Genomic DNA, 11,332 nt, shown 5'->3' with positions numbered 1-11,332 from the left:
ATATTTAAGAATAAAAAGAGTTTGTCTGCAATATTAACAAGATATTTTGCTCAACGACGTTACCGAATAATAGCCTTCTTGAACAGGTCGTTACTCCTTTATTGGAGAAAGACTCTCAACCAGTAGCTCAAGCCTGAGTTAACCTTGACATTAATAATTTATATAACAATTTAATACTAACATCTAAATATGCTGTTTCACACTATAAACGATTCTAGCATTACATGTTACACGGACCCATTGAATCTTGTTGTTAAGCATCATTTAAATTCCTATTGAAGGCTTTTGATGTAAAAGGACATTGAACACGCTTTGCAAATAGCCTCAATAAGGGGTCAATATTGTCCAAGCCACAATAAAAAGCTATAACCACGCTCGGGGGTGGCTGAAATTGGGGTCGCGGAAAGCAATTTATTTCACCATCGATTTCCTGTCAAATGAGAGGGATTAAAATTTAACGGGATTTCAAAAATATCTCGATATATAAAGACATGGTAATTACACAATCATCCCTCAAAGATTGGAAGCGAACATGAATATGAAATGGACGTTTGAAATTCATCAATATAGGGGGCTTCAAGTTATCATTCATTTGAACTGCTGCTAGACCGATATGCAGTGAGGATGTATATTCAAAAAGTTTTTATTAATACAGTAATTGTTTTTAAACAAGATATCATAATTTGTAATATTGAAGGAAATATATGAAGGTTTTTGATTTGTCAGAAAGCGTTCACTAAAATTTTAAAATCAAATGTATATTGTTAATGATTAATTTTCATCTTCTTAAAAAAATATTTAATATGGATTTCTTTCTTTTTTTAACCAAATATAGAAAACCACGTATAACATGTTTACAGTGATTAGAAAAAAAATCCTTAGTATGAATTCAATTCTTTTAGAGATTGAATGGTTCAATCTGGCCATCATAAACATTTTCAGTTGTTATTTAACACAAATAATTAACACTTCTGTGTCTGTTAAATAAAAAGGGAAAAGAAAACTTTCTCATTTTCTAAATGCTTGAAAACTGCAAAAGAAAACATAGTGTTAAAAAAATGTGATTTTTTTTAACACAAAATGAAATAACTAACAAATTTTCAATAATTTAACTTTATTTTTTGGGATTGTATAGGTGCAAAAACTGCAACATTAGCTCAAGAAATCGAGCCACCTCGGATTTAAGAAAAACAATTCAATACAATTCGTAGAGAATTGACTTTAGGATGAAATTGAAAAATCAAATATTATCTTTAAGACAGTAATATTATAAATATTGCCATACCTGAAAAAATAACGTTCAATCAGCAATGCTTATTGGATCCAGGCCAATCTGTAATAAAAAAGACACTATATTAAACCTTTTGTCATTTTTGAAATAATATAAGATCAATGTCTTTTTAATTCAAGATAAATCAAAGATTTAATTTCCAAGATACAAGAGTACACATCAGCCAAAAAAAAGATATTTTTTGGTAATATTAATCGAATACTATGACTCAATGAGGGCACTTATAAACTAAAGCTTCAGAGGTACCAAAATCAATTATGGAGGACCAATGTTTATTCACAGAATTATTTTATTGTTATAGTTTGTTTAACGTACTACTACGATTACTTCATTGTAATTTAATGATAACTGTGGACTGCATTGATCATTTTAAAAATTCAATCTTCTTGATGAGTGATACGTATTGCCCATTGGAGTTTTATAGTTTTACGTATTTGCCCAGCGAAAATAAATGCGAATGATATGTCACCAGGAGCTGTTTAGGTCCTGAAGTTGAAAAACCAATGATAACTCCAGCACTCATATGAACATCTTGATAGAAAACAACTCTCATATAACAAAAAGAAGATAAAGAAGATAAATTGTATAAATCTATTTAAATATATGTACAGTTGCTTTTCAATTCTCTAAATAGACAAGAGAGAAACAAATTAAGGAGAATGACGGATTTAATCACTCTTTCCCCTTTTTTTAGAATTTCTTGTAATTACTTAGAGTTTTTTTGTTGTTTTTTTACCTCAACTTTAATGCATTTCTTTAACTGAAGAAGACTCGCCTTTAATAATTTCGGCTTCAAAAGCAGTCTTTTTTGAGATGTAGGTATCAATAAATCTGGTATGTGAATGCTTTCTACTCTTTCGATGTCAAGATAAAGATAAAACAGTTTTATATGGAAACCAGTACATTATATAAAAAGTTCAGAAATATTAAGGGTAAAAAAAAATTTCAAAAAGTCAAACACTTAAAAAAACGAAAACTATTTTGAATAGATTAGCTTCATGTTTCCTCTACTAGGAACAGTAACAAAAAGTAGGTTTTTCTTTTCAATAGGCAAACATATTTTATTATCTTTACTAACATGCATAAGCACAAATGATAATAATAATAAAAATTAGGTATTAAGAATAAAAAACTCTTTCCTAGAAGCAGAGTTGTCATGGAACATTCAAAACATTTTTGATGAAGTTATAAAAAAGTAGTAATACATTTTTTTATTTAAAAAAAAATTCTAGGATTCAAATGGCAAAGGCCCCAATTCACATTTCAAATTTTGAGGGAGTTCGACTATTGGATCTAAATTTCTTTAGACATAAGGAATTGAGCTTTGATGCTCCACCAAACCATCAAAGTATTCCCGCATCCAATTCTTACAATCCACATTCCTCCGTAAAATGCTTGGTGCTCCTAATTATTTCACAAATCAATCCATCCAAAAAAGACCTCAACATCACATACGTTGCAGGTCTTGCTCGAAATTACCAGAATACAAGTACCACCATTGGGTGGTTTCTTCCCAAGATTAGCATTTGTTCTTTAACATATATCAAATTTAATTGTATATGGTTGTACAGTACAGTACCTTGCACATCATCTTAAAATGCCACATGGCAATCCAAGGAATTACAAACTACCAGGTATACATATAACTACCTCCTATATGTTTGTTTTCAAAATCTATTTCGTTAGGAGGGTATGGAAAGAAAAAAAAAATTGTACAGTTGCAAATTTCAATGAATAAATAAAACATTTCATTAGTTATGCCCTAAATAGAATATTTAGGCCTTTCGTTTCTGAATGGATTGGTTTCAGTTTTATCAATCTAGTCTGCACCAGTTCAAAGTCATTCAAGTTTAACTGAACCTACAATAATGGAAAAAGTTGCATCTATTGAAAAACAAAAAAGCTCCAATTGGGGGCTAGGAACTTAGCTAGGAAGTACAAAAATTAAATTATTATTTTGGACTCGGCAACAATATAAGCATCCACAAAAAAAAAAAAAATATTTCATTACCAAACGGTCAAGAATAAAGTTTAGTATTTCTCTAAAATACTTGGAGTAGAAGGACCCTGAAGACATATGCAGCTGTCAGGATTTCATAATTAAAATTAATAAACATCCTTATATCTGAGATGATACAACACCACTTCATCTCTTCTTCATAAATATTACCAAACGAATCTATTAATTTATTTTTCACCCCCCAAATAATTTGGAAGTTCGTACGATTTAAGTAAGTTTTAAGGAAAATTTACACTTTCTACTTCAATAAAATACGTTCAATATATATATGTATATATATTTATTGGTATTTACAACTGTATACATATATACACATCAAGTAAATTTGCTGTAAGTGATATTATGACATGATACAAACATGGGGAGAATCTACTCATTGATAGAACTCCAAAAACACTTCTAAAGGATAAGATCTCGAGGCCATCTTCTTTTCAGACGCCTAAGAGGATTACTAGGTAGTGAAGCAGAAGCCAGGTTAGAAACGAGTTGGTTTGGGTGGTTGGGAAGTTTATTATGGAAGGATTGGTATCAGGTTCTGGCCAAATTGGCAACATAGGGGACATTGAGGTCCTGATGGATGATTTGATTTGTGACAAAGTAAGGAGCATTAAGGATTTTACGAAGGATTTTGGACTGTAAGGATTGAATTCGAGAGGAATTAAACAATATAATTTAAAAAGATAAAATAGGTCAATGCTTGAAACGTTAAATAAAACGAATAAATATATTATCAAGTGATAAGAGTGATGTAACCTGTTGGTTCTGGATCGTTATAACAGATTTGAGCAATCGGACAAGGACTTAATTTGATAAATGGGTTTAGTTAGCAGCGAAGTTTGCAGAGTGACTACTGTCGAAACGATCGGGAAGCAAGGTAATCACATTATATTTTATTAATACACAATTCAGCCTCAATCAATCATTTTTCTTCAAATAGAAATTCACTTTAAACATATGTTATATCAGTCAAGCTTTAAGAAAACAATGTAAATTTAATATACAATAAGTACTGCATAGTGTATACAAACATAATTCGCAAAATCTGACACCCCCTGTTAAGTTTAATTTTGAATAGTATATGAATTAAAAAGTAATTTTTGAGACCCTGTCTACGTAATACAAATTTTCATTCTAGGAAAAAGCAGAATGGAAAAATGTATAAAGCAAAGATTTCATGAATCTAAAATTAAGGTAATTTCGCTAGGTTGCAACTCTTATAACTCAAAAACATTTTATAATAATCGACTAAGAAAGGCTTCTCACTTCTAGCTCAACAGGGGTTGCCTGTTTAAAATGTCATATGTTGCGAGGTATTCTTTACTTTGACGAGTAAGCAAAAAAAAAAAAAAAAATAATGGAAAGGAAACGCTTTGATTTACTCAAGACTGGATTCGTAGAAAAGAAAAGAGTTTCAAAAATGGCTTTTTAAAAGTAGTATATATAACTACTCAGTGAGTCCTGGATAACTCCTCAGGAGACAGAAGCAGTAGAAGAAGCAAGTAATTAAAAATAAAAAATAAATAAATAGGGGTCGAAAAACTTCAAGGTATCTACTAAAAAGAAAACACTTAATATTGTAAGATAGCATGCTTAACCAGAACCAAATGTTAGACATAAAAATCATTATTTAAGTCTCCTGAAATATTGGACTTAAAGATTTATGACAGGCTTGTTGGAAACCTGTACAATACATCATTCAATAATATGCACAATATAGAAAAGAAATGGATAATTTTCATATGTATTAGGAACTGGACAAAAAAAAAAATGAAAACATGATAAAATTCAAAAGTTTTTTTTTTATCTTTATTAAAATTTACATTTGACGTTTTTACATTAGCAGGTCTCGTGGCCATCATCTTTGCAGGCGTCTCTGAGGAATGTCACAAATGGAAAGGGAAGCAAGGTTAGAAACTTGAGGGTTTTAGTGGTTAGGGAGCCTATAATAGAAGGGATGGTATCTGCCTCGAGCTAGATTGGTTACATTTAGAACATTAAGGTCTTTATCTATGATTCTATTTGTGACAAAGTAAAGAGCATTGAGGATTTTTCGAAGGAGTTTGGATAGTAAGGATTGGATACGAGAGGAATTCGAAGGTCTAGAGGAGGCCCTTAACGCAACTCAAAAGCTCAACTCTATATGCACCGATTGGCATTATTACAGTCATGTAGATCAGTCTTCTGTAATGATTTAGAAATTTAGACCAATATAAGTACTGTAATAGTCGAAATCGACGTGCACTTTCTTGTCTTTTCAGTCTTGTGTGAGGATTCCAGGTTAGCCGTTTATCCAGATTTAGTCCAAGGTGATGGATCTGTTCGACAGGGGTTAGAGCAACACTATAAAAGGATACTGTAGGGCAGTCGGTAGGTTTACGACGAAGGGTAAAGGTTTCAAAAATATCAAAAGTAAAAATGAAAATTTTCGAATCTAAGGACAACTTTTTATTTCCAGCATGATTATAAATTTTCCCCAAAACAAATTTAGACACCTCAGGCAGAAAATGTGGTAACGAGAAAACTAAGTAAAAAATAACTAAAAAAATTAGTAACAGAATAATTCGATATTCCTACTGTCATACAGTTCCAAATATTGGGACTGGCTGACAGAAGGAAACTTCAGAAAATAAAATGATATATTAAAGTTGTATTGAAAGTGATACTTATTTTATATAAAAACTTTGCTTATTTATTTTCTTATTTTATATAAAAACTTTGCTTATTTATTTTCTTATTTTATTTAATTATAATTATTAAATAATTTTTTATTTAATAATACTTTTTATTCGGGAAATTATAGTTTAAATCTATTATAATATATCATTATCAGTAAGTATTGATATAATTGGCCTTTCTCCTCTCTATTTCAGTGTAGCTTCAAAATTCAATTTTAAATTATAGCTCATTACAAAGAGGATTAAATACTGAAAATTTCCTTAGGTTACACTATGCAGCTCTGATTATTAATTTTCAAGATATTTTAATTCAAATGTTCAAACTCTAATTATCATTTCATTTCTGGTTCTATAATTTTCAATTTTCACCTCTCTTCAATTGATTGAAATTCAAAAAACATAGATTTTTATTTTTTTAGAGAGTCGAGACCAGTAAATAAGATAATTCTTTTGTAGATATAACAAACAAACCTCCATCATCCGACATCCTATGGATAACACCAAACTGAACTAATTTAATTTAACAAAAACATTAAATGCAAATATCATCTGGTATCAATACAATCTATTGTACTGCTTTATCTACATCTGAGGAAGCGAATCTCAAAATGATTCTTTATCGGGTGATTTGAAAAGAAATGATCAATTTTCAAAATTAAGTTTCTTCGAATTATATTTATCATTTTAATTATAGTCCGAATTGCTTCTAGTCAAAGGCCGAACTGAAAAGGGTGGGATGGAGTTCTTGAAAAAATACAGAACTTGGACTTAAAATGGAAAGATTTAAAATGAAATGAAATGATAAAACCAATCTTTATTCAGGGACACTTAGTCCCCTAAGAATAAAATTTGGAAGCCAATTTCGGACTTCTAAAAAAAAGGATTATTTCAGGTCCATCTATACAGGATTGTAATCTATCTTATCCCGAATTGAACACTTAGCTTATCTCACGGCCATTGAATATCGATTCACTACAACCTTTCCACCTCAAATACTAAAAACCGTTCAAAAAAATTATAAAAATTTTAAATACAGTTTGTGAAACTTTGCAAAAAATTTCCTCTTTGGTGATTATGATGAATAAAACGACTCAATAAAAATCCATATTATAAAATAATGTTCTTTTTTTTTGTGTGTGTGAAAGGGATGAAAAAAAAATTACATTAAATTACATAAAAAAATGTATGTGTCTTTTTCATAAAATATCAGTTTTGGCACAATTATGCAAGTTCTATCGGTATTTGTTTGAGGTTGAAAAAAGTAATACTATATTAGGTACCAAATTTTATATATTTATATTATTTTACCACAGTGCATCGGTATGAAGTTGGAGCGGTGTTATCGTCAGTAGCCACAATAACAAATACAGAATTTCAGACGTCAATGCTGAAGTATGCCAAATGTATTGAGCTGCCAAAAGAGAAAAGTGAAATTATTCCACATACTCCAACGTAAGAAAAAAAAAAAATTTATGATTTAAATTTTTGATAATTCTAATGCTAACATAGAGGCGTATAAATTTTGGTTTTGGAAATCCTTTTTTTTTTTTTTATCTTATTGTTATCAAATAAATTTTTAAAATATCCGGACTAAGGACAGCTCGTTACTTCTGATACGTAATAAGTAATAAAATGTTTACTTAATTAATTTAATATCAATTTCAATATTTTCTATGGGCCGCCCATAGCTCAGTGGTTAAGACACAGCCTTACCAATTTGATGTTTATAGGCGGTGCCGGTTCGAATCCGGCCTGGGACGTCGACTTTTTTTATTGCGCGGCGGTCCCACAAAATGAAGAACTTTGACCCCCAACCATGGTTAGGCAGTATAGGACTCCAATGGGAGTCTTGGCCGAAAAAAAATATATATATATTTTCTATTTCCACATATCATATCGGGAGAAATAGATAAACAGAACAATTAGGTTTCAAACATTATTGGACAATTTAAACTAGTGTTACATTACTGTTGATATAAAACGCATTATACCAGAAAAACTCCAGTGTCAAGTACATTTCTCTTGCTAGAGGAACATTAATCCAGGTTTGCAAACATGGAAAAAAATCTTCAAACTTATGATTGGCATATATAGCATGACACCCCACTCCGTATACTGTATTTTTATTAAGACTCCCCTAGCCACTTAATTCACCAAATTAAAAATAGAATGAGTGAATTAAGCGGGGATTTTTGCGCAAAGCCAAAGAGTAACGCATTTTTTTTCCAAACAATGTAAATTTTAAACTTGCTTCAGCTCCTCACCTCTGAGTTGCACATTACAAACCTAAAGATGAAATTTATCGGACGATTTTCCTACTTTAATACGTATGTGCTACCTATAAAACGAATACGTTCTCAGTTACGGGTTAAAAAAGTGAAAACAATTTTCAATATTTCTCAGAAGCCAAGAGAAAATTGTATTTGCGAATTTTAAATTCTAATTTAGTACCTCGAAAAGCATGTAGATTGAGGAACTGTGCAATTCAATTATAACAGGTCAATAAAATATAACAATCTTTAGGCGATATTAATATGCTAAGTTGCATCCATTGTTACTTTAGAAAATATGCCTTCAAATGACCCAAAAGATTAGAAATAAATAAATAGATGTTCACGAATTCGCAAATAACCATATACCATAACCAAACGATTATATAGCCTTATTGTATTATATCGCGAATTAGGAAAATATATTTATTTTTCATCGTTTCCAAATGGATTCATAGTTTAAAACTTTCTGAAAGGGCACAATATCTGAGATTTAGGAAAAAGGATACGGACGATTCGGCAATCTTGGCAAGAGTCCTTATGGCACTCTCAAAGGGAGAATTAAGGTTCAGAGCACACTGATTCAGCCTGCGAAGGGTATAATAGACAATTAGCTGGCAAACAACTTTCTTCCAAAAGGGCCTTTTTTATTTTCTTTGTACTTTCTTATCCAGTTTTTAATTCCTTTTCTTCCTTTTTGAAACCGATAAGGGGAAGATTATAAAGTAAAGGAACACCAACGTTGAAAATAGAGCTGACAAAGAAGAAATGTTTCTATAAATAATAAGAATCTTTTAAAATTTTGGCTTTATAAACAATTTTTTAAAAAAATATTTGAATTGCCTAGCATATTTTTTCATTGAAAAAGTAATTAGTTATTTTTCAAGAAAAAATATGTTCATGATATTCAAGTAAACTTATGAACGATTAAGTAAAAAAAAAGTGAGTGCAATATAAGGTATGAATATTCATCTCTCCGAATATTTTTGGACTCGGGGACCAACGTTCATAGCATCGTGTAGAAGCGGCTTTACTGTAAGTGAAGAGTATACGTCAACGATAGCTATTGTCTAAAATAGGTAAATAAATAAACTATAAACATGGTTAGCACAACTACGGTCACAAATAACAATAATATCAACATATTGCATTCAATAACCTCCTAATATACATCTTTTTGAAATGTATAAAAACGAAACTAAAATGTCTTCTATTCAAATCGAACATTATAGCAAAAAAAGTGCATACTACAACTTAAAATAATACAAAACGTATAAAAACGTGGAATATATAAAAACTGACCAAAAATAGTTAGTTCTTTTTCAAATGGAACTTCATAAAAACTTACTTCCTTTAACTTCATTAATTATTACATGATATAAAATGAAATAATACAATGTTAAAGGAATGAGGAAAAAATTAAAATTTACTCATTTTCAGACACAACTGGTAATATAGAGCCTAACTGTTTTTTTTTTTTAATTGTCAACCTGCAAGTCAAGTGTATTTAGTTTTGCATTTGTGTAATAGAACTTTTTAATAAATTACATATATTAACACAAAATAGGATCTGTATTGATATAAAGTTACAATGTACAAGATAAAAAATCTTAAAAGAATAGAAATAAATTGCAAAAATTGAAAAAAAAAAACTTTGAATATAAGTAATCCTTGTAGGAGGAAAGATTTCATACTGGCAAACTTCATGAAACTGGAGTTCTAATACCATCTTCCTCTTTGAAAGCCTGATAAACTTTCATTATATTAAGGATCTATTATTAAAAATTTTATTTTAATATTACTTGATTAAATGGATTCCTTTGATCCATTTGCCTTTTAATGGTATTGGTTTATTTATTGGTATTGGTTTATTTATATAATGCCCAAAGAACCTGGATATAATCTTCCTCCACTCTCTCCTGACCCGGGCAAGCATCTGCTATCTTCCAATACCGACCCTTTTTAAAGTTTTTTCCATTCGTCTTGCCATTTCAAGCGTGGTATTCCTCTAGCACATCTTTCAGCAGGTCGGTCTTCAAATAAGTATTTGGAAATGATTCCCCATGCGGACATACATACTATATTTCTCAGCCATCTGATTTGGCTCCATCTCACAAATGAAACCAAAACCAGTTTCGCGTACATCTGACGCGTTGATGCGAACTCTCCATTGTCCATGTACACATACCGGGTCATAGATCCTGTGCATAAAGCGCCAAAAAATTCCTTCCCGATGCTTTAATTATTAGGCACAGGTTTCAGAAAAATTCATAAAATCATCTTCTCTGCGCCGATCGTACCCCTAGAGCATAAAAACGTAGTTGTTGAAGCATATGTGGATGATATTGGAGTCAATGCCACTAGTACTAGGCCTTAACTTCTGAGGCCAAGAAGAAGACCCTAGAGAAGAAGCAAATCAGTAAGGGAGTCCACAGAATCATCAGAGGCCTCAGAGACGGAGGAGGTAGAAGGAAGGGGCTCGGAACGAGGACTGAAGAGCGGAGGAACGTGTGGGGATGGACAGGTGATGAAGGAAGGTCCGGAGAGGAGATTTGAGATGCGTACCAGAAGCGACCGCACATTAGTGAGCAACAATGTGAGAAAAGGGAGCAGCGGTCTGCCTATCATTCGAGTAAAAAGAATCAGAGGCCTCGTGGCCACTGGAATCTCTAACACCATCGCAAACCAGGAAGTTCTAGAGAGGCGGTATGGAAGAAGAAGGGTGGTCCAGGTCCAGGCATGTCAATGCCACTTAGCTACCCTCGGTGGGCTCTCTAGCGGGGAAGTTTAATCGTCCATGTGGTATAGAAGATACCCCGAGAATACCAAGTGATTATAGGTTCTGATCTGTTGGGAAAAGTAGGCGCAAGAATAAGGAATACTGTATGACGATGTAGCGAGAGGAACAAAAAGATCAGCCCCAATCCACCAGAGCGCAACACCTCGAGCTTCACCGAAGATCAAAATTTATTTTCTTTTAGAAAAACATATTATTTGTACATATTATTAATTGCTATAAACATTACTTTGCAATGTCGATAAAATAATAAATAAACGATGTCAAAAAAAGTACGAA

General features: G+C 31.5%; 1 long non-coding RNA gene across 1 annotated transcript in view; it reads right to left on the bottom strand.

Annotated features, from left to right (window-relative positions):
* LOC136797015 (uncharacterized) overlaps positions 1-11,332 on the bottom strand; it is a 356,578-nt gene that overhangs the window by 169,502 nt on the left and 175,744 nt on the right. The window contains exon 3 of the long non-coding RNA XR_010844811.1: positions 1,286-1,333. This is a non-coding gene — a long non-coding RNA (uncharacterized lncRNA). The remainder of the gene's footprint in view (positions 1-1,285; positions 1,334-11,332) is intronic.

The sequence above is a fragment of the Halyomorpha halys genome, unplaced genomic scaffold, assembly GCF_000696795.3.
Source record: "Halyomorpha halys isolate HHAL.00 unplaced genomic scaffold, Hhal_1.1 Scaffold41.1, whole genome shotgun sequence".
Lineage (NCBI taxonomy): Eukaryota > Metazoa > Arthropoda > Insecta > Hemiptera > Pentatomidae > Halyomorpha > Halyomorpha halys.
Note: the sequence above shows the minus strand (reverse complement) of the source record. Positions and strands in the feature narration are given on the sequence as shown.